The following is a 21,854-nucleotide window of genomic DNA, read 5'->3' on the forward strand; positions in this document are numbered from 1 at the left end:
ATAAAACTACGGCATCAATTTGAGAAAATCAGAAAATTTATGGTAATTCAGGAAAAACATTTTAGTTTTTAATCCTTAGTTATCTAGATTATCCAGACAGAAACTCAAATAATTATTTTAAAATCTTTTAATACAGAAATACATATTTTTTCTGCTTTGTTAAACCTTATAAACTTAGTACCTGTGGAAACCAACTAATTCAGCACAATTCTTTTTTTTTTTTTTTGGTGGAAGTGAGGGAGGAGAGGAATTTTCTCTTAAGAGAAAATACTAGAACCTTGAACTGTGCACGGAATAGGAATATTATTTAAATACAAGTGGTTCTGGTCTCTTGCCCAGATATCTACAAACAGAACTTGTAAAGTCTTAACAACTTTAGGCAAATAACAAAAGTTGATCATGAAAAATGAAGAAATGGACTGTTGATTTATACACACACACACACACACACACACACATCTCTATGCCTGATTATGTTGTGATTGTGAAGTGAATGTTATTTTGAAGTTTCCTTACTCCCAGAAGTTAGTCTAACTTGTGTGTACTCTTGGTAAAAAATATTTCAACTTGGTCAAATTAGAGGATCATTAATCCTAGCTAAGTTAAGTGTTTTTTCCCAGTGGACAATAAGATCCTGAGCCAATGTTGGGATTTGGGTCAAATGAAGAAAGGTTTCTGAGCGCTTACTCTCTGTCTGGCACTTGAGTTGCAAATACTGAATTGAGATCCAGTTTAAGACTCTGCAGGGTTGTGGTCCCTGGCTGGCTCAGTCAGTACAGCATGTAACTCTGGATCTCGGGGTTGTGAATTTGAACTCCACATTGGGTGTAGAGATTACTTTAATTAATTAATTAATTAAAACAACAACAAAAAAGAACTCTAAGACTGACATTAAAATAGATTCAAATTGGGGCGCCTGGGTGGCGCAGTCGGTTAAGCGTCCGACTTCAGCCAGGTCACGATCTCGCGGTCCGTGAGTTCGAGCCCCGCGTCGGGCTCTGGGCGGATGGCTCAGAGCCTGGAGCCTGTTTCTGATTCTGTGTCTCCCTCTCTCTCTGCCCCTCCCCCGTTCATGCTCTGTCTCTCTCTGTCCCAAAAATAAATAAACGTTAAAAAAAAAAAATAGATTCAAATTTTCAGTGTTTCACCAGAAAACACAGGTACAAATTGGAATAGATTTTTCTCATGACTGATCTGGTCTACAATTATTACCTTAAGGAGTAGAATCACAAGGCAATTCACTAGGGCATTTTGAGCAGAGTTTTAAAGTAATACTTACCACCCTAATAAGTAAGGGCAAGGGACAGAGGAGGCCAATGTAAAGTCGAGAGGAGCTACAATATCACAGTTGATCTAGAGTGTAGCTATGCTGCAACCAAGCTTAATTTTCCTTTAGAATGCAGGAATCCTATACAAAGAAAGAAATTACTATCAGTCTTAAAGATAGTGTGGATTAATGAGGAGCTTTAAAGACTAATAAATACCAAATAGTAAAGGAAACCAATATTTTCACTAATGTGGTCTCTACAACTAGCAGTACTGACTTGCCACATACTGTGCTCTACACTACTCCATTTTCTCAAATTTAACTTTGAGTGAAGAAAAACATAGCAGAGACAACCAGAAGACTAAAAAGAAGAGGTTTATCTTTAAAGATATATAAAGTTACAAAGTAAATCCAAAGAAGGAAAGCTTAGCACAAAAACAAACACTCAGATCAATGGAACACAATAGAGAACCCAAAAATAGACCCACAAACGTATGGCCAGCTAATCCTTGGCAAAGCAGGAAAGAATATCCAATGGAATAAAGACAGTCTCTTCAGCAAGTGGTGCTGGGAGAACTGGACAGCGACATACAGAAAAATGAACCTGGACCACTTTCTTACACCAGACACAAAAATAAACTCAAAATGGATGAAAGACCTAAATATGAGACAGGAAGCCATCAAAATCCTTGAGGAGAAAGCAGGCAAAAACCTCTTTGACCTTGGCCATGGCAACTTCTTTCTCAACACAGCTCTGGAGGCAAGGGAAACAAAAGCAAAAATAAAAAGCTTCTGCACAGTGAAGGAAACAATCAGCAAAACTAAAAGACAACCGACGTAATGGGAGAAGATATTTGCAAATGACATATCAGATAAGGGGTTAGTATCCAAAATCTATAGAGAACTTATCAAACTCAACACCCAAAAAACAAATAATCCAGTGAAGAAATGGGCAAGACATGAATAGACACTTCTCCAAAGAAGACATCCAGATGGCCAACCGACACCTGAAAAAAATGCTCAACATCACTCATCATCAGGGAAATACAAATCAAAACTACAATGAGCTACCACCTCACACCTGTCAGAATGGCTAACATTAACAACTCAGGCAACAACAGATGTTGGCGAGGATGTGGAGAAAGAGGATCTCTTTTGCACTGCTGGTGGGAATGCAAGCTGGTGCAGCCACTCTGGAAAACAGTACGGAGGTTCCTCAAAAAACTAAAAATAGAACTACCTTATGACCCAGTAATTGCACTACTAGGTATTTATCCAAGGGATACAGGTGTGCTGTTTCGAAGGGACACATGCACCCCCATGTTTATAGCAGTACCATCAACAATAGTCAAAGTATGGAAAGAGCCCAAATGTCCACAGATGGATGAATGGATAAAGATGTGGTAAATATATACAATGGAGTATTACTCGGCAATCAAAAATAATGAAATCTTGCCATTTGCAACTATGTGGATGGAACTAGAGGGTATTATGCTAAGCAAGATTAGTCAGAGAAAGACAAATATCATATGACTTCACTTATATGAGGACTTTAAGATACAAAACAGATGAACATAAGGGAAGGGAAGCAAAAATAATACAAAAACAGGGAGGGGGACAAAACATAAAAGACTCTTGAATATAGAGAACAGAAGGTTGTTGGAGGGGGATGGGCTAAATGGGTAAGGGGCATTAAGGAATCTACTCCTGAAATTATTGTTGCACTATATACTAACTTGGATGTAAATTTAAAAATAAAAAATTATTAAAAAAAAAAAAAAAAGAAGGAAAGCCAGAAAAGTGCAACATAGTAAATCCATTATTTAAAAATGACTTAGAGGGACACCTAGGTGGCTCAGTCAGCTAAGTGTCAGACTCTTGATTTCGGCTCAGGTCATGATCTCCCTGTTTGTGGCTCTGGGTCTGCCTGGGACTCTCTCTTTCTCTCTCTCTCTGCCCACACCCCACTCCTGTGTGCTCTCCCTCTCTTTCTCTCCAAATAAATAAACTTAAAAAAAAACCAACCGGGGGCGCCTGGGTGGCGCAGTCGGTTAAGCGTCCGACTTCAGCCAGGTCACGATCTCGTGGTCTGTGAGTTCGAGGCCCGCGTCGGGCTCTGGGCTGATGGCTCAGAGCCTGGAGCCTGTTTCCGATTCTGTGTCTCCCTCTCTCTCTGCCCCTCCCCCGTTCATGCTCTGTCTCTCTCTGTCCCAAAAATAAATAAATGTTGGAAAAAAAAAATTAAAAAAAAAAAACAAAAAACAAAAAAAACCAACCGTATACTTTTTATAAATTTCAAATATTTTCACCCTATTTTCTTAAAAGCTTATTTATTTGAACGATTCTATTCAATGACTTGTTAAAAACTATAAATTTACACTCTTGAAATTTTAATTTAAAGCTTTACTCTTGGAGCAGTGAGTGGTTCCTAAACCAACTTTTACATATCCAGTATTTAAAGCCCAGTCTTGGGGCGCCTGGGTGGCGCAGTCGGTTAAGCGTCCGACTTCAGCCAGGTCACGATCTCGCGGTCCGAGAGTTCGAGCCCCGCGTCGGGCTCTGGGCTGATGGCTCAGAGCCTGGAGCCTGTTTCCGATTCTGTGTCTCCCTCTCTCTCTGCCCCTCCCCCGTTCATGCTCTGTCTCTCTCTGTCCCCCCATAAAAAAATAAATAAACGTTGAAAAAAAATAAAATAAAATACGAAAATAAAGCCCAGTCTTAAAAATATTATTTTTTCTTTCTTTTTTTTTCCCCTGAGAGGAGGATAAAGGGTTTATTTTACATAACTGAATGAAAAATAATTCAAGAAATAGTAAATAAACAATATATTATTTTCAACATTTCTAATTTCTTTTTTATTCTTTTAAAGTTTATTTATTTACTTATTTGTTAAAGTGTATTTATTTGAGAGAGACAGGAAGAGAGAAAGAACCCCAAGCAGGCTGTACATCCAGTGCAGAGTCCCACACAGGCCTCAAACTCCAAAACTGTGAGATCACGTCCTGAGCCAAAATCAAGCATCAGACGCTTAATTGACTGAGCCACACAGGCGTCCCTTAAAGTTTATTTATTTATTTTGAGAGAGAGAGAGAGTGCATGCAAGTGGGAAAGGGGCAGAGAGAGAGGGAGAGAGAAAGAGAATCTTAAGCAGGCTCCGTGCCATCAGTTCAGAGCCCGATGCAGGGCTTGAACACAGAAATCATGAGATCATGACATGAGCCAAAATCAAGAGCTGAAGCCTAACCAACTGAGCCACCCAGGTACCCCTAGCGTTTCTAATTTCTTAATGGAACCACCAAGAACACATTTAACCACCATAAGACACCGGAAACCAACTAACACTTAAATTTCTTTCTCTAGGTTTATAGCAATTAGGGATTATCCCTTGTTTACTAGAATTCAAATGGTCAATGTGTTCTGACTTTGATTAATGAGAGAAAAAAAGTAAGAGGTATCTAATGATGAAAACTTTAGCAGTGCTTAATGTGTCAGACTTAACAATATAGTTCTATAATTAAAAAAGAATACCCTCTTCTCTCAAATCACAGAACAAAAAAATCAGATTTCTCCATTCAGTGTTTTTCTCCCTTGCCTTAAAACTTTTGGTTACTAATATTTCCCAACCCACAAAGGAAAAAAAAATGCTAATTATCAAACAGCACACCTAGGGCGCCTGGGTGGCTCAGGCCTTTAAGTGTCCAACTTTGACTTAGGTCATGATCTCACAATTCATGAACTCCAGTTTATATATATATATACGTATGTGTATATATATATACACATATACATATGTATATGTATATATATATACGTATATGTGTATATATGTGTATATATATATACGTATGTGTATATATATATACATATATAAGTATGTATACGTATACTTATATACGTATATATATACGTATGTGTATATATATATACACATATATAAGTATGTATACTTATATACGTATGTGTGTATATATATACGTATATAAGTATATATACATACGTATACTTATGTATATACATATGTATACTTATATACGTATGTGTGTATATATATACGTACATAAGTATATACACATACGTATATATATATGTGTATATATATGTAAAATCACACCTGCTATCAAGCTGCCTTATTGAGCCTACTCATGCTTCTCACTAGACTTAACATGTAAACTTAATGTCATTTGGTTTTACCCTAACATGTTTCTTTTAGGTATTTAATGCATGATTTTATTTTAAAATCAAATTAAATCTGCAAGGACCCTACCTGCTGCTCTGCCACTCAAACAGGTTTGAGATCCAGTATTTCAAGCAACTTCTCTATGTATAAAAGTACTTGTAAGTTAGTGACTTTTATTTACCTTAGTGGTGACACAAATTATTTACAGAATAAGTTTTAGAAACTATTGAGTACAGGGGCGCCTGGGTGGCGCAGTCGGTTAAGCGTCCGACTTCAGCCAGGTCACGATCTCGCGGTTCGTGGGTTCGAGCCCCGCATCGGGCTCTGGGCTGGTGGCTCGGAGCCTGGAGCCTGTTTCCGATTCTGTGTCTCCCTCTCTCTCTGCCCCTCCCCCGTTCATGCTCTGTCTCTCTCTGTCCCAAAAATAAATAAAAACGTTGAGAAAAAAAAAATTTAAAAAAGAAACTATTGAGTACAAAGCCTAATCACTTTTAAACATCAAGTTGGTAGACTTTAGGATGTGCCAAATGCTGAAAAATTATAAGCCCTGGGGTGATGAATTTACAGTGACAAACCCATCAATTAAAGTTAGTTCAGCTATTGTGTTTTTTGTTTGTTTTTAACTGTATTTACTTTGAGAGAGAGCATGAGAGTAGGGGAGGGGTAAAGAGAGAGAGAGAGAGAGAGAGAGAGAGAGAGAATCCCAAGCAGGTCTCCTGCTGTCTGCACAGAGCTCTATGGGGGGGGGGGGGGTGTCTAACTCATGAACCGTGAGATCATGACCCGAGCTAAAAGCAAGAGTCAGATACTTAACTGACTGAGCCACCCATGAACCCCAGGTATTGTTTTTAACAGGATAAAGAATAAGGGTTTTAAAATGTCAATAGTTGTCAGATGGCCACATTTTGTTTTAATCACAACACAATCAGAATCATACAAAACGTATTTTTCATATATTTATATGGATACACTTATGAGGCTATTTTATTTACATTTTTCAGTATACAGTCCATACCTAAATATTTATTGAAAAAGGATGTCCCAAATTTCTAGGTAAAAGTATATACAAAAATAACTGCAGTCACTTAATAGTATTTATTTGTCATAGGCTTGACTTTTGGGTTTTAATGAAATGGCAGAAAAACTAGGAAGTTAAAAGAAAGTTTTCTGAAAAAGGATTAAGGTTTTAGCAACTTGAACAGAAGTCAAGAAAGTTTAAATTAAAGCTTACAGCCCTAACTCAGAATATTTATTTTTTTTCTGTTCAGATATAAGTCACAGGCTTTGTCTAGATATGCAAGCTTTTGAATGCTGATTTAAAGATTGCATTTTGTACTTAGATACGTTAAATGCCCTCAATGCACAAGTGATGAGGAGTGTGGGATTTCAGAAGCTGCCCTTCTGGTGTAGCCATCTCCACTTAAATTTTAAAAATATATTAAGAATGCATAACAAATGAGAACTGTTCATATTCAACTTCTGCTTCAACCAGGGAACTCAATTTACCTCCTATAGAAATGCATTATTCTTGGGTGAATTCCTATAAACTTACAGGAAAAGAAAACATGATAAAACTCAAGTACCCTATTCATGAAATTAGGCAAACCGCATCTATAATACACTGTGGCTAACGTGATTGTTCTTGGAGATTTTATTATTGTCATCTTAATTTACACTTTTTAATGTTTATTTGGGGGGGGGGCAGAGAAAGAGGGGGAGAGAGAGAGAGAGTCCAAAGCAGGCTCCGTGGTGTCTCTCCCAAGGAGAGCTAGATCTCTCCAACCATGAGATCATGACTTGAGCCAAACTCAAAAGTCAGAGGCTTGGGGCGCCTGGGTGGTGCAGTCGGTTAAGCGTCCGACTTCAGCCAGGTCACGATCTCGCGGTCCGGGAGTTCGAGCCCCGCGTCAGGCTCTGGGCTGATGGCTCAGAGCCTGGAGCCTGTTTCCGATTCTGTGTCTCCCTCTCTCTCTGCCCGTCCCCCGTTCATGCTCTGTCTCTCTCTGTCCCAAAAATAAATAAACGTTGAAAAAAAAAAAATTAAAAAAAAAAAAAAAAGTCAGAGGCTTAATCCACTGAGCCACCCGGGCGCCCCTAAATTTACAATTTTAAAACAACATATTTGTAATTCACTCAAAAAAAAATTTTTTTTTTCAACGTTTATTTATTTTTGGGACAGAGAGAGACAGAGCATGAACGGGGGAGGGGCAGAGAGAGAGGGAGACACAGAATCGGAAACAGGCTCCAGGCTCTGAGCCATCAGCCCAGAGCCTGACGCGGGGCTCGAACTCACGGACCGCGAGATCGTGACCTGGCTGAAGTCGGACGCTTAACCGACTGCGCCACCCAGGCGCCCCAAAATTTTTAATTACAATGGAGATAAATATAGGAGTGTGCCACAGTCCTCTAAACAAGGAAAACAATCTAAACCAGGGTATACAAGGCGCTTAACTTTTAGAACGGTATCCCTAAGCTATCATTTATTTATTTATTTTAAGTAGAATTCTAATTTTAATCTTAGTCGATACCGGGTAGATTTTAAATCTGTTTTACATTCCTAATATAAATCAAGCTCGGCTGGTGGACCTGAAAAGCTGTAGCTGCAAATACTAAAAAGTAATTTTTAAAAAGCTGCTTGAAAGCAAGTGATTAATCACTAAAATCAACTGTGAACAGTCACTGCCTCAGGGGTGAGTGAGGCATCCTAAAATATGGCGTTATGGTCCTTATTCAGCTACTCATACGTTGTTTACAGAATCAGCAAGCACAAATTCACATAAGGATTTCCTTCCCACCACCTCGGTAATAAGGCGACACTAGTTAAATAGGGCTAATTTTCCGGTCCTCCAAGGGCGCCCGCGCTGCCGTCCTCTGCAGTCCCAGAACTGCCTAAAGCTCTGGCAGAAGTTGCGGCGGTCACCGAGGGACAGTCTTGACCGCCGGGAGGGCTGGGTCTCTCGCTCCAGTCCTTCCGCGCGGGAACGCGCGCCGCTAGCTCCAAAAGGGCCGCAGGAGCACCGAAGCCGAGAGCGCGCGCTCCCGCGCGTCCTCCAGATCACCTTCAAGGGGGCGGGGAAGAGCTGCTTGGGTACAGCGACAGGACAACCGCCAATAAACACTCGGAACTCGCCCAGTCGTCCCGCCTGCAGGCAGCCGCCGGCGCCCAATCCCAGCTGTGATAACAGTCAAGAGCCCCAAGTGTCCAGAACTTGGGGGGCGGGGACATTAGGAACCAAATTAAGAAACCGAGTCCTGGACTGGTAGGAAGGTGGGGAGGTTAGGCGGGGACTCCGCGGGCTGAACGCCGGCGCCCCCGCCCGCCCCGACTCCCCGGGGACAGTCGCTCCAGGGCTGGGTTCCCGGCGCTGGCTCAGCCGCCATCCGTGGTAAACAAAGGCTCGCGGGGGGTGGGGGTGGGGGCGGGGGTAACGGTCAGGTGACAGTGCCGAGCACATTTCGTAACCGCTTTAATGGGGCTTCTCTGGCCCGTTGCCCTGGGACCCACCTTGACCCCGTCAGTCCTCCCCAACAGGACCAACGGTGGCCCCCACCAAACGAAAAGACTTGACTTGAGACCTTCTCATTCTCAGTGCTTCTTTCGATTGAAAAAGAGCAGCGCCTCGTTCAAAGCCCATTAGCAACATGCGGGGCCCATCTGCCCAGCCCTGTCCGCCAGCTGCTCCTGCCCTCGAGGCGAAAGGGTGACCCGCACCTGCTACCCCCAGCCCGGGCGGCCATGCTCCTCCCAACCCGCCCCCGGCGGGGCGCGCCAGCAGCGCCGCGGTTCCGGGAGGGTAGTGCCAGGAGGCGGAGGTGCCCTCCCTTCAGGGCTGCCGTTACAGTGCCGGGGTTGAAGACCAGCTCCCCCCCCCACCCCCAGGGTGCCCTGGAGACGCTGCACCCCAGACAGAGGCCCTGCAGTACCAGCCTCAATCTCCCCTCAGGCCCCACGTCTGGCTCCGAGACGCCGGCCAACGCTGGCTTCCTTCTGCAGACACCCCAGTGGTCGCGACCTCGGCCGCCCCTCCGCTCCCGGCTCTGGCCGGTTCGTCGCCTTTCGGCTAGTCCGGAGCTGTCAACCCTGGTACCTCTCGGCGAAGGCTGGAAACAGCCAGCAGCGGCGGCCCCTGCGTTCCCTCAGCGGCCCGCGGCGCAGCGCTCTCCCCAGCGCCGGCGTCCCCCTACAGCCACCAGTGTCTGCTGTAGCTCACAACAAAGGAAACATGTGACCGTCCGGGCCAAAACACTGAGCGTCACCGACCCCTGGCCAATCCGAGTGGGTGCCCCCCGCCCTGGGGCACCCTGGGATATGTAGTTCCCACTCCTGGGGCGCCTTCCGGGCCACTAGGGTTTCCCGCTATGGGGGGGGGGGGGGATGTTGGTGCCAAATGTGAGGAGACCCAATTAGCAATCTAAGGGTGCTAATTCGGAAATACTTTGTTTTAGGTAGAAACGGGTTAAGGAAATCCATCCGTGTTAGGAGCCTAGTGAGAAACCCCGAGTCATTTGTTTATTGCCACGTCCCCAGGCAAAAGCGCGTTGCCGACAATTCTCAGAACCTTAGAGCGTGGGCCTAGGCATAGAGATCTTTTTTTTGACCCCTGTATACACAACCTGGAAATTTGAGGACCGGAGGGGTGAAGGGGACTAGCTCTGGTTGCTAGACAGGTCAGGGAAACTGCCTTTCTCTGCAAATCTGTTCATTTCACTCATATCAGTCATATCAAATGCTAGGTTACCTTTTATTTTTTTAATGTTTATTATATTTTTGAGACAGAGAGACAGAACATGAGCGGGGGAGGGCAGACAGAGAGGAAGACACAGAATCCCAAGTAGGCTCCAGGCTCTGAGCTGTCTAGCAGAACCCCAGGCAGCTCGAACTCTCCTTAAGATCATGACCTGAGTCCAAGTCCGAGGCTTAACTGACTGAGCCACCTAGGCACCCCTACCTTTTATTTTAAACCTAGTGCAAGTGAACAACGTTGTCACAAATCCTTATTTTCTCAGGCAGATAGATACCTCAAAGACAGCATTTTCTCCTTTTGTTTCTGCAAATATTTTTTCAACCACCTGATTTTTCAAACATTTAACTAGGTTTTGGCTTCTAATATTGGGATAACTTCTCTCCCTTCTATACTTTATGAATACAGTCATACCTTTTTGTTAAATAATGGAATGTGTTCCAATAACCGGAGGTGGAAATAAATAAAGAAGGCATGTTTCCAGTCCTTCCAAATATACTTTTTAGGCCTCTTTTCCATCTCTTATTAAAAACAAAAATATTGGGGCGCCTGGGTGGCGCAGTCGGTTAAGCGTCCGACTTCAACCAGGTCACGATCTCGCGGTCCGTGAGTTCGAGCCCCGCGTCAGGCTCTGGGCTGATGGCTCAGAGCCTGGAGCCTGTTTCCAATTCTGTGTCTCCCTCTCTCTCTGACCCTCCCCCGTTCATGCTCTGTCTCTCTCTGTCCCAAAAAAATAAATAAACGTTGAAAAAAAAAATTTAAAAAAAAAAAAATTCAGGGAGCACCTGCTTGGCTCAATCAGAAGAGCCCAAGACTCTTGATCTCAGGGTCGTGAGTTTGAATACCACCTTGGGTGTAGAGATTACTTAAATTTAAAAAAACTTGGGGCGCCTGGGTGGCGCAGTCGGTTAGGCGTCCGACTTCAGCCAGGTCACGATCTCGCGGTCCGTGAGTTCGAGCCCCGCGTCGGGCTCTGGGCTGATGGCTCAGAGCCTGGAGCCTGTTTCTGATTCTGTGTCTCCCTCTCTCTGCCCCTCCCCCGTTCATGCTCTGTCTCTCTCTGTCCCAAAAATAAATAAACGTTGAAAAAAAAAAAAAAACTTAAAAAGAAAATGCCTGCAATTTATTATGTTTATATATTAAATATTTAATAAATATTGAATTATATTATTTACTAAGCTTCAGACTCAGTGCTATGCACTTCACATATATTCTCTAATCCTCATAATAACCCTGCAAAATAGGTGTTACTATTCCAATTTACAGATGAAGAAACTACAGATAGGATAAAGAGTTGTCCCCTGGTCACTCAGTTATTGAGTGATGAAGCTGAGGTTTACACATAGATACTTAAAAAGAGTTTTTATTTATATTAATATAGGTACATAATTATCTTTCTAAAAAGCTTATTTACAAAGTTACATATTACAAGGATAGTGGTAAAACAGCAATCCCATCTCCCATCCTTTCTACTCCTCATTCTTTAGAAGTAAACCACAATTATTTGAGCTATTCTGGTTATTTGTATCTATATTTTCACATAACATGGCTATGTCTTAATAAGGAAGCTGTCATGCCTGTTCCCGCCATCCTTCTAATATTATAATTTCTGGTTAAATTGTTATTTAATGTTTATGTTATTAAGACTGTGTATTTATTATTCAGTGCTGACTCAAATAATATACAATTTCCTGTCTCATATGGCTTTTTGTTTTTCCTGGAGTAGGAACCCATGGCTCTCCCTGCCTTTATAAAGTCCCAATTCCCTGGCAATGCATACAAGATCCTTCTTGATGCACCCTGGGGTCTACCTACGCAGCCTGAACACCAGCTTCGATGAACTACCCACAGCTGCCCAAAGGACTTGCTCTGTCTCCAGGCCATTTGCATCCACAGCTTGCTCCCTATGCCTCTTATGCCACCTCCATTCCTTCACTGGGCTAACTCCTGCCTTTCCTTCCAGGAGTCCTGGGGAACTCTTCTTTCCTCCCCAATACCCTCTGGACTAGTTGTCTCTGCTCTATCTTTCCACAGCAGCCCTTCCTTACCTCCTTCTTAGCAGTTAACACATTACTTATCCATGTTTATTTACATGTCTTTCTCAACTTAGACCCCTGAGGTCAGGGATCAAGACTTTTCTTTTTTTTTTAGATTTTATTTTTATTTCATTTTATTTTTTTTAACGTTTATTTGTTTTGTTTTTTTTTTTAATTTTTTTTTTCAACGTTTATTTATTTTTGGGACAGAGAGAGACAGAGCATGAACGGGGGAGGGGCAGAGAGAGGGAGACACAGAATCGGAAACAGGCTCCAGGCTCTGAGCCATCAGCCCAGAGCCTGACGCGGGGCTCGAACTCGCAGACCGCGAGATTGTGACCTGGCTGAAGTCGGACGCTTAACCGACTGCGCCACCCAGGCGCCCCAACGTTTATTTGTTTTTGAGACAGAGAGAGACAGAGCATGAATGAGGGAGGGGCAGAGAGAGAGGGAGACACAGAATCAGAAACAGGCTCCAGGCTCTGAGCCATCAGCCCAGAGCCCGACGGGGGGCTCGAACCCACGGACCGCGAGATCATGACCTGAACTGAAGTCGGACGCTTAACCGACTGAGCCACCCAGGCGCCCCTAGATCTTATTTTTAAATAATTTCTATACCCAATGTGGGGCTCGAACTCACAACCCTGAGATCAAGAGTCACATGCTCCCCTGACTGAGCCAGTCAAGTGTCCCAGGGATCATGTCTTAATTCATTTTGTATCATAGATTCCCTAGTAGATGTTCAATATGTTAACTGATGGAATGAGCTCTACTTCTTGAGGCTATAGGGATCAGAGTGAAAAAATTGCACGGGCACCTGGGTGGCTCAGTCGGTTGAGTGTCTGACTCTTGATTTTGGTTCAGGTCATGATCCCAGGGTCGTGGGATGGAACCCCACATAGGGGCTCTGCACTGAGCATAGAGCCTGCTTCAGATTCTCTCTCCCTCTACCCCCTTACCCATTCGCTCACTCTCTCTCTCAAGAAAAAAAAAAATGATTTGTTAAAAAAAAAAATTGCCACCAGACACCCTGGACTCATCTATATACGGAGGTCCTCAGACTCTGTTGCAGCAGTTGTGCAGGGTAATCTAATCAATCAGAGTTCTGAGAGTGGAAGAGATTGAGGGGACCCATAGAATAGGCAGCCCTGTAGACAGGAAGAGGCCTACTGGTGGGTGTGGGAGCTCCTCAGGCAACCAGAATACAGGTAGTTTCAGCATTGGTGGAGGGCCCTGGGAATTACACCTCTCCCACAAATCAATGAGTATGGCCGGGTGGCAGTCTTTTCCTCAGCTAGGGCTGGAATAGGAGCAGAGCAGAGATGTCAAATCCAGGGGGAATCTACTGAAGTTGAGTAAGATTAAGCTGAAACATGATTTATCTTATACGTTTACAATTCAGGTTGGCTTAGTCATTTGAAGGAGGCAGCTACGTGGAGTAGGGGAATCAGAGGGTCTTCAGACCTATTTTCTCTCCTTTCAGGGATATAGCATACTGTGCCATATTCTTTTCTTGCAAATACCCCATTTCCCTCTGTTCTGCTCTCCAGCACATCCACGACAACCTTTAAGGTATGGCCTATCATCCATAGTTCTTCCAGCATTCTTTTTTTCTCTCCAGCCTGCTCCATTTCTTCATGCAGACAACTGTCAGGACATAGTAAATCACCATTCTCTAAACAATATGAAACACTTTCAGACCTTTCTGCCTCCCCTCTGGGCCTCTCACACTTAAAGCCCCTGTGCACTATTGTAGTAGAAATGTTGGTCATTGGTTAAGGCTCATCTCTGGTGCTACCTCCTCTGATTGTTTCCTCTCTCCTTGACCTGCTGTGAAGCCGTGAATACCTCTCAGGTCCTTTAGAAGTGACACTCACACTGTGTTTATATCCAGTCTCTGAATGTAGCTGTGTCCTTTGATCTCCCTTGTAACAAATCCCAGTTGCAAAGCACTGATGAATGGAGATTTTACTGAAGGTTTCATAAAGAGAAAATCATAAGGCATTTCACACCACAAAACTCTGTAACAATTCCCTTCAAACATCTCTGCTCCCTCATCTTAGCTTCTCTATTGGTATTAGCTACTCCTCTTTTCCCCACCAGGCACCCTCTCTTTGGACCTCTCTCCAACCACAAACTTGGGCTTCCTCCCTTTCCATGTTCTCTGCCAACCTTCCTCCTAGATACACCCCCCCTCCCATCTCCTTTTCTGCAATTCGTATTTTCACACTCATCATCTTTCAAAGAGGAGAGTTCCATTCTTCGGAAGACAGAGAATATTGAGGCTCCTGGCTAGCTCAGTTGGAGGAGTGTGAGACTCTTAATCTCAGAGTTGTGAGTTCGAGCCCCACGATGGATATAGAGATTACTTAAATAAATAAAACTTAAAAAAAGGGGGGGGGGTGCCTGGGTGGTTCAGCTGGTTGAGTGTTGGACTTTGGTTCGTGTCATGATCTCATGGTTTGTGAATTTGAGCTTCACATTGGTCTCGCTGCTGTCAGCGTAGTGCCCGCTTCGGATCCTCTGTCCCCACCTCTCTCTGCCCTCCCCTGCTCATGCTCTCTTTCTCTCAACAAGAAACAAACATTAAAAAAAAAAAAAACAAACAAACAAACAAAAAAAAAACCTTAAAAAAAAAAAAGACAGAGAATAGCATAAATAACAAACGATCTCTGCCCACCCCACTCCCACCCCATTTTCCTCCATAGACTATTTAACGTCTTAGCAAGTCTATTACACAATACCACCTCGGAGTGTTGAGTGAAGGGGAGAGTAAACACAGCAGACTATTTGCTCTTGGCACCTGAGTCTCTCCAGTCTTGAGGCCCACGCCTTCCCTCCCTTTTTCTCTGGTGAGGTTAGATGTGACTCATCTCTGAAGTCCTTTGAATGCAGAGATCCGACTCTCCCTGGCTATATAGTTACCAGGAAAGGTTTGAATTGTCCTCTTGAGGTTCTTACTCCAATCCCAACCCAGAAGTCTAGTCCCACTAGACCAGTTAAAACTTAAGGTCAAACATAGAAGCATTAGGATTCCACAAGGAAAGATACGGCTGGAAATTTTTCCATTTTGAGATCTGGGAAAAGAGGTAAGTCTGCCACCTGGTAGGTGAGCTCCCTCTCCCCTCCCCTGAGTTTTCCCCTCATGAGCACAGTCTGCCATAAGGTGTCTTTCCTCACAGCTGAAGCAAACCCATCTTCTGCTGGTGGGTGGGGTGGCATTCCTTGCTTTGTTCTTGAAACTGTCCCAGGTTGACGTCAATGAGATGCCAAGGGTTGGTGATCCTGTTATCAAACTTGCTACACTAGTGCAGATAAGGGTGACTGGTCACCGTGAGTCCTGGGCTCTGACTTCAGGGGGCTGAGGCATACTTGCACCCTCCTTGCTCTGTGATGCCAGTCCCTGCTCTGCTCTTCATTCTTCTGCCCTGAGGACATCTGATTTCACCTCCCTTTCTGCTTCCTTAATTCCTCAGTAGTGAGAAGTCAGATGTTTCCTTTGGTCCCAGAGGAAACCTGACATTTTGGAAAAGTTTTGTCGTAATTACTCCTGCCCTGATTGCCCTAGGTGGACCTGATTCTCCAACGGACACCCCCTAGCACCTTTTCACATGACTTGCTGTGAAACCCTCTCAGGTATGAACATATATGAAAAGTGTTTTCTCTTGTTCCTGGCATCTGGTCCCATGCTTAGGCCAGTTTGAAAAATGACCCTTCCCACTTTAAGCTCTGCTCAGCAATCTGTCCCACAGATGACTGTGAGTCCATATAGAATTCCTGCTGCTGGCCACGTGGACTTCGACGCCATCTCCAGTTTCTTGCTACCCTGTGTGACATTTAAGAGGCATATATAATTCCAGCTTGATCTTTCTCTGCGGTCCCTAGCACTGCTCTCCTTCCAAATGACTGCAGTTTCTAAGAGTGTCTTGTCCCTTTGTGGTTCCCTTTTGCCTGATTGGAAGCCTTCCCAGGAATTCTTAGGCAGGTATGAAAGGGCTGGACCTGCCCAAGAATATCTGCAGCAGACCATTCCTGTTCTTGAAAGACCCCATCCAGTTTCTTAAGAAACTGCGTCTGTTGAGGCTGGCACACTAATCTCCAGCCTGAGAATTCTCACTTTAGTAAGCTCACTTGATGCTTGCTCATCAGATCCTCTGTCTGCAACATTCATTTTGAACAGTGCAACCTTGCCAAAGCTTTAATGCAGATCTCAGAGCAATTCCCACACAGTGATAGATAGGCCAGGGACCACCCTAATTTGTGCTATGCCATTTTTCACTCCTTACATAGGCTCGGCACTCTGCTGGTCATGTCCTCTGTCTCCCTACAAAGACTGAAAATCTAAGTGTTTCCAGTGGGGTTTTAGAGTTGGAGAGTCTAGGTTCAAAATTTATCTCGGTTTCTTAGTAGCTATATATCCTTGAGTAAATTACTTACTCTTTCCCAGTTTCTTCATCTGTAAAAATGAGGATAAAAACACCCACCTCATAGAATTATTATAAAGATGAACTGAGAAAAACAAAAACTATATATAGGGCCTGGAATATAGCAAGTGCTCAATAACAACCAAAGCTGTTACCCACCAATTCTAGCTAAGTCCTATATGCTTTGTCCTCTGATTTAAGAATAGGAGGGGTGGGGGTGCCTGGGTGACTCAATCCATTGACTCTCTTGATTTTGGCTCAGGTCATGATCCCAGGCTCCTGGGATCAAGCCCCGCATTTGAGATTCTCTCTCCTCTGCCCTCTGCCCCTCCCCTGTGCAAGTGTGCATCCTCTCTCTCCCTCTTTCTCTCTCCCTAAAAATAAAAAATTAAAAAAATAAATAAGGAGGGGTAAAGACTGAAAGAAAGGAAATGTAAAAGAACTTATAACCTCTGTTATCTATATTTGAAAAACAAGCCAAAGCAGCCTGTCTGAATATTCACCAGGGTCCTGTCCTCTAACTTCTTTTGTCTTTTCCGGTGGGCATTCGGAAGATTAAAAAATAGAAAGAGACTGACTACCAGATGTAGGAAAGCAGTTTGCCTCTGCTTTAAAATATCCACACTCTAAGGCCATGTATTTCCTCTGAGTTGCAGATCAAGGGGCTAGCAGTCAAGGGTTGAGGGAGATCTATGTTCTTTTCAGTAAGTTTTTGACACTAAGGAAAAAAAAAAAAACTATGTACATATATACACTTTGCAAATGAAACAAAAATGTTTTAAAAAACACTTGCCTGACAAATGTGATCAAATAAGCTCCTGTGCTCACTACTGCAATCTCCTTTCCTTCCAGCCCCAGATCTCTTTGTAACTGGCCTAGAAACAGCAGGCCTCCTAGGTCACCAGTGCACAGGGACAGATACTCTTGACCCTGCTTGTGACAGCATCGCAAACACATGCCTGACATACCTTGGATAGCCAGTCTGGTTCTATTACTGGTACATGAAAGTTTTGCTCCTGCAGCAAATCTCTAAATTTAGATGCTTTTCAGGATGAACTCTGAATGATCTTTGTCCTGAAGACTAGTAAGGAATTGGAGGGCACCTTGCTTTTTATTTATTAATTCAAGTGCCAGAGTAAATGTTTCATAATATAAAACTTGTGAAGATCGCCATATTAATGGAAAATAAAATAAAACACAGGAAGTATCTAAGATTTCTCCTTTACAGTTCTCATAAAAATTTTACCCTGGCTTCCTTTTTTTTTCCCTTCGCTTGAGTATGCAAAGCATTACCATATTATAGCAATACACTGTAGTAATACTTTGCACACTCAAGTGAAATAAAAATAAGTCCAGGGCGAAAATTTTTATCCTGGTAGCTTTACGAAGGTGTTTAGAAATAATACATTTCAGGAATTTAGTTCTCATATAATGTCAAGATTTTTAAATGTTGCCATTTTCATTAAAGAAAAAACGATTTCACTAATGAGAGAACTTTAGAGAATGATGAATTTACTTTAATAAAGGCTAGCCACATCAGAGTATCTTTTTCTTTTTCTTTTTTTGTACAGTCAAGGTATTTTTTAAAATTATTTTTAAATTTCTACTAGAATATATTTGATAATTAAAAATCATATAGGGGTGCCTCGGTGGTTCCGTTGGTTAAGCGTCCTACTTCAGCTCATGACCTCAGGGTTTGTGAGTTTGAGCCCTGCATTGGGCTCTGTACTGCCAACTCAGAGCCCGGAGCATACTTCAGATTCTGTGCTTCCCTCTCTCTAACTCACCTGGCTCATGCTCTGTCTATAAATAAATAAATAAATAAATAAATAAATAAATAAATAAACAAATAAGTAAAAAACAAATTGTATATATTTCAGGTATACAACTTCAAGATTTGAAATCATTGTGAAATGATTACCACAATCAAGCTAATTAACATATCTAGCACCTCAGATAGTTACCTTTTTTCTTTTTTTTAAGATTTTATTTTTAAGTAATCTCTATTCAGGGCTCTATTCCAGTTGGACTGGAACTCACAATCCTGAGATCAAGAGTTGCATGTTCCATGACTAAGCCAGCCAGGCTCCCACTGTTTTCTTCCTTCTTTATAAGAACATTTCAGAGCTCCCCTCTTAGGAAATTTCAAGAATACAATAAAGTATTGTTAACTATAGTCACATTGTTGTACATTAGGGTCTCAGACTTAATTCATCTTGCAAAACAGAAACTTTGTACTTTGCTAAACATCTTCACATTTTCCCAGCCCCCAGCCCCTGGCAATACCATTTTGTTCTCTGCTTCTATAGCTTCTACTTTTTTTAGATTCCATATATAAGTGAGATTATGCAATATTTGTCTTTGTGTCTGGCTCATTCATTTAGCTCATCCAGATTCACCCATGTTGTTCCAAATGGCAGGATTTCCTTCTTTTTTGAGACTGAGTAATAATCCATTATATATATAGTATAGTGTTCACACACACATACACATGTATCAGGACATTTTTATGGATATTCAAGAAGGTAACTTCGGATTCAGATGGACTGGGTTCAGATCCTGACTCTGCTACCTAACAGGGTGATGGTGGATGGTTTATTTAACTGCTTTGATGCTTTGTCTGAAAACGCATTCTAATAATACCTTTTTATTATGAGAATTAAAAGACATCTTATAAAAAGCACATAGGCCTCGATAAAGGATGTTATTCAGTCAGGACATAGTGGTAAGCATTATTCGTCAAGATATTATGATAAATCCTATTATGACAGGAGCTAACTTTGTGTTGATGTATCCCGGCAAAGAAAGATTCTTCTTGTTTAACAAGGAACAACATGGGGTAGTAGAAAACAAATACACAGAAAAAAGAGGGATCATGGGGGGCCCTGCCGTACCTTACCCAGTCACCCTGGACAAATCACCTAATCTCCTTGGGCCCCGGTTTCCCCCCGGCTTTTAGAAAAGCCACAGTGCCTTGCACTCATGAGGGCATTTGGCTAACCTGTTTCCAAAGGCTTGTCTAGTTTTTGAAGTACGGGAAGTCTGTGTTTTTCTTTGTTAAAAGGACTTCATTGGAAAAGGTCGTTTAGTTAAAGAAGCACCTAAATCAGAACATACCTGCAGGTACAAAAAATTCTTTGGAAAGGAATTGGTTGGATCAGAGGCTACACGTGACCAGAAATCAGGTTCCAGGTCTGGGAGTAGGAAAGCCTGCTTGACAGGCTAATGAGATTGGGGAGGATAAACTGAACGTGGTTCCTCCACTGAACCTTTAAAACGACTCTTCCATTCATGAAGTAGTGCTCCCCACAAAGCCTCTCCAAGCTGCATCCCTGGCTGAGCACCAACTCCTTATGCAGTCCCCACTCCTAAGGGAGAGACTGAGCTAACCTTCCCTTTCTCTTAGTCACCCCGCTCCTGTGCTGAACCCCAGTTTGTCCGGCTCACAGCCTTTCTTGTGGGACTTGTTGCCTCCCCAAATTCAGCCCCCAGCTCTTATTATTTTTAGCTCCCAAGTCAGGGACTTTTTAGAGTAAACAATCACATGCACTAGGGAATTTACGACATCACTGGCTTGTGCTCTCCCTCTTACCTTCTCGTTAAAAATCCCTTGCTGTATGGGGCGCCTGGGTGGCGCAGTCGGTTAAGCGTCCGACTTCGGCCAGGTCACGATCTCGCGGTCCGTGAGCTCCAGCCCCGCGTCAGGCTCTGGGCTGATGGCTCAGAGCCTGGAGCCTGTTTCCGATTCTGTGTCTCCCTCTCTCTCTGCCCCTCCCCCGTTCATGCTCTGTCTCTCTCTGTCCCAAAAATAAATAAACATTGAAAAAAAAATTAAAAAAAAATCCCTTGCTGTAAAAAGAAGAAATGAATATTTTTTTAAAGTTCTCTTTTTCCCGATTTAAAAGTATTATATGCTGAGTAGACAACTTTAGAAAGGACAAAGAAGAGATTGCTACCCAAAGATAGCTACTCTTAGCAATACATTTCCAATTTTTTACTTTATGTTTATATTAATACATCTATAGCTATTTATACATAGTTTTAAATATTTGAGTCAATACTATACATACAAAATAAACTCTTATATATCAACATTTAATATTCAGTTTTCTATTTCCTTCTCTCTAATCTGCTTTGATCTTCAACCTCTTGGCAGTCCCAATGACACTGACCTGTAGCCTGGAATTAGCTTCCATCAACATGTTATAACTAGATAATTGAGATCAGTTGGAGTTTTATATGTTAAAAAAAGATGTCTTTCCCCAAATTGAAGGTGATAAAGGCTCATCAACTCTGCAAACATGAATCCCATTTTTATTTTTGATGTTTTTTGAGTTTCCTACCGTACAACTACTTTAGTGTTACCTAATATTTTCAGTTTTATTTTTTATTCATCCCTCTCCTTTTCTAGTAAGAGGGAAGTTTGCAATAAGATTAAAATCTTTCATTAAAATATAATTCACAATGTCACTATGCTATCAATACCACTATTTCACATGTATTTCTCACAGGCTTAGCATTTGTTTACATACTTACTATTTTATATATATTTTTTCACTTAAGACTGTACTGGGAACATTTTCCATGCTTTATTAAGTACACTCAATTAACTTCATATTAATAATGAAAACAGTAATGGCAACATTTTCTAAGCACTACTCTAGGTGTTTGTTAAGTGCTTTACTTAAAGTATCTTGTTCAATCTCCATAACAACAGTACAAGATAGCAACTATTATTAGCTCAGCCCATTTTACAAGGGAAAGCTGAGAAACAGGAACATTAACTACTTTGCACAAAGGATGAAGTTTAGAAAATCTGACTCTAGGGTCTGTGCTCCTTCTGAGCCATTATATAGTTCTTTGTCCTTCATAATGTGCATTGGTAGGCTGTGCCTTACTTTGTTCAATTATTCCATTGTTTTTGGATACTTATATTACATCTAGTTTTTTTCTCCCCCAATTTTGATAATTCTGCAATGGACATCTTTCTGCATATAAACTTTTACTTCTAGTGCAGGATATCCTTATGGTGAATTCTCAGAAATGTAAAAGGGAAAATCATTTCGTCCAAAAATTTTATTCAAGGGGTGCCTGGGTGGCTCAGTCGGTTAAGCATTCGACTTTGGCTCAGGTCATGATCCCCTGGTTTGTGAGTTTGAGCCCAGCATCAGGCTCTGTGATAAGAGCTCAGAGCCTGGAGCCTGCTTC

General features: G+C 42.3%; 1 protein-coding gene across 6 annotated transcripts in view; it reads right to left on the reverse strand.

Moving 5' to 3' along the window:
• The window catches only part of KLHL24 (kelch like family member 24), a 46,888-nt gene extending 37,199 nt beyond the window's left edge, over positions 1 to 9,689 (reverse strand). Inside the window, exons 1-2 of one of the 6 annotated variants that reach the window (XM_045502815.1) lie at positions 9,533 to 9,689; positions 1,280 to 1,408 (exon numbers count right to left, since the gene is read on the reverse strand). The gene's annotated coding sequence lies outside the window, so the exon portion shown is untranslated. Of the gene's footprint in view, positions 1 to 1,279; positions 1,409 to 9,368 lie in introns of all 6 variants that reach the window. The other 5 variants (XM_045502814.1, XM_045502818.1, XM_045502816.1 and 2 more) reach the window with 5 other exon arrangements.
• Positions 9,690 to 21,854: the final 12,165 nt, after the last annotated feature.

Source organism: Leopardus geoffroyi, chromosome C2, assembly GCF_018350155.1.
Source record: "Leopardus geoffroyi isolate Oge1 chromosome C2, O.geoffroyi_Oge1_pat1.0, whole genome shotgun sequence".
In the NCBI taxonomy this organism is placed as follows: Eukaryota; Metazoa; Chordata; class Mammalia; order Carnivora; family Felidae; genus Leopardus; species Leopardus geoffroyi.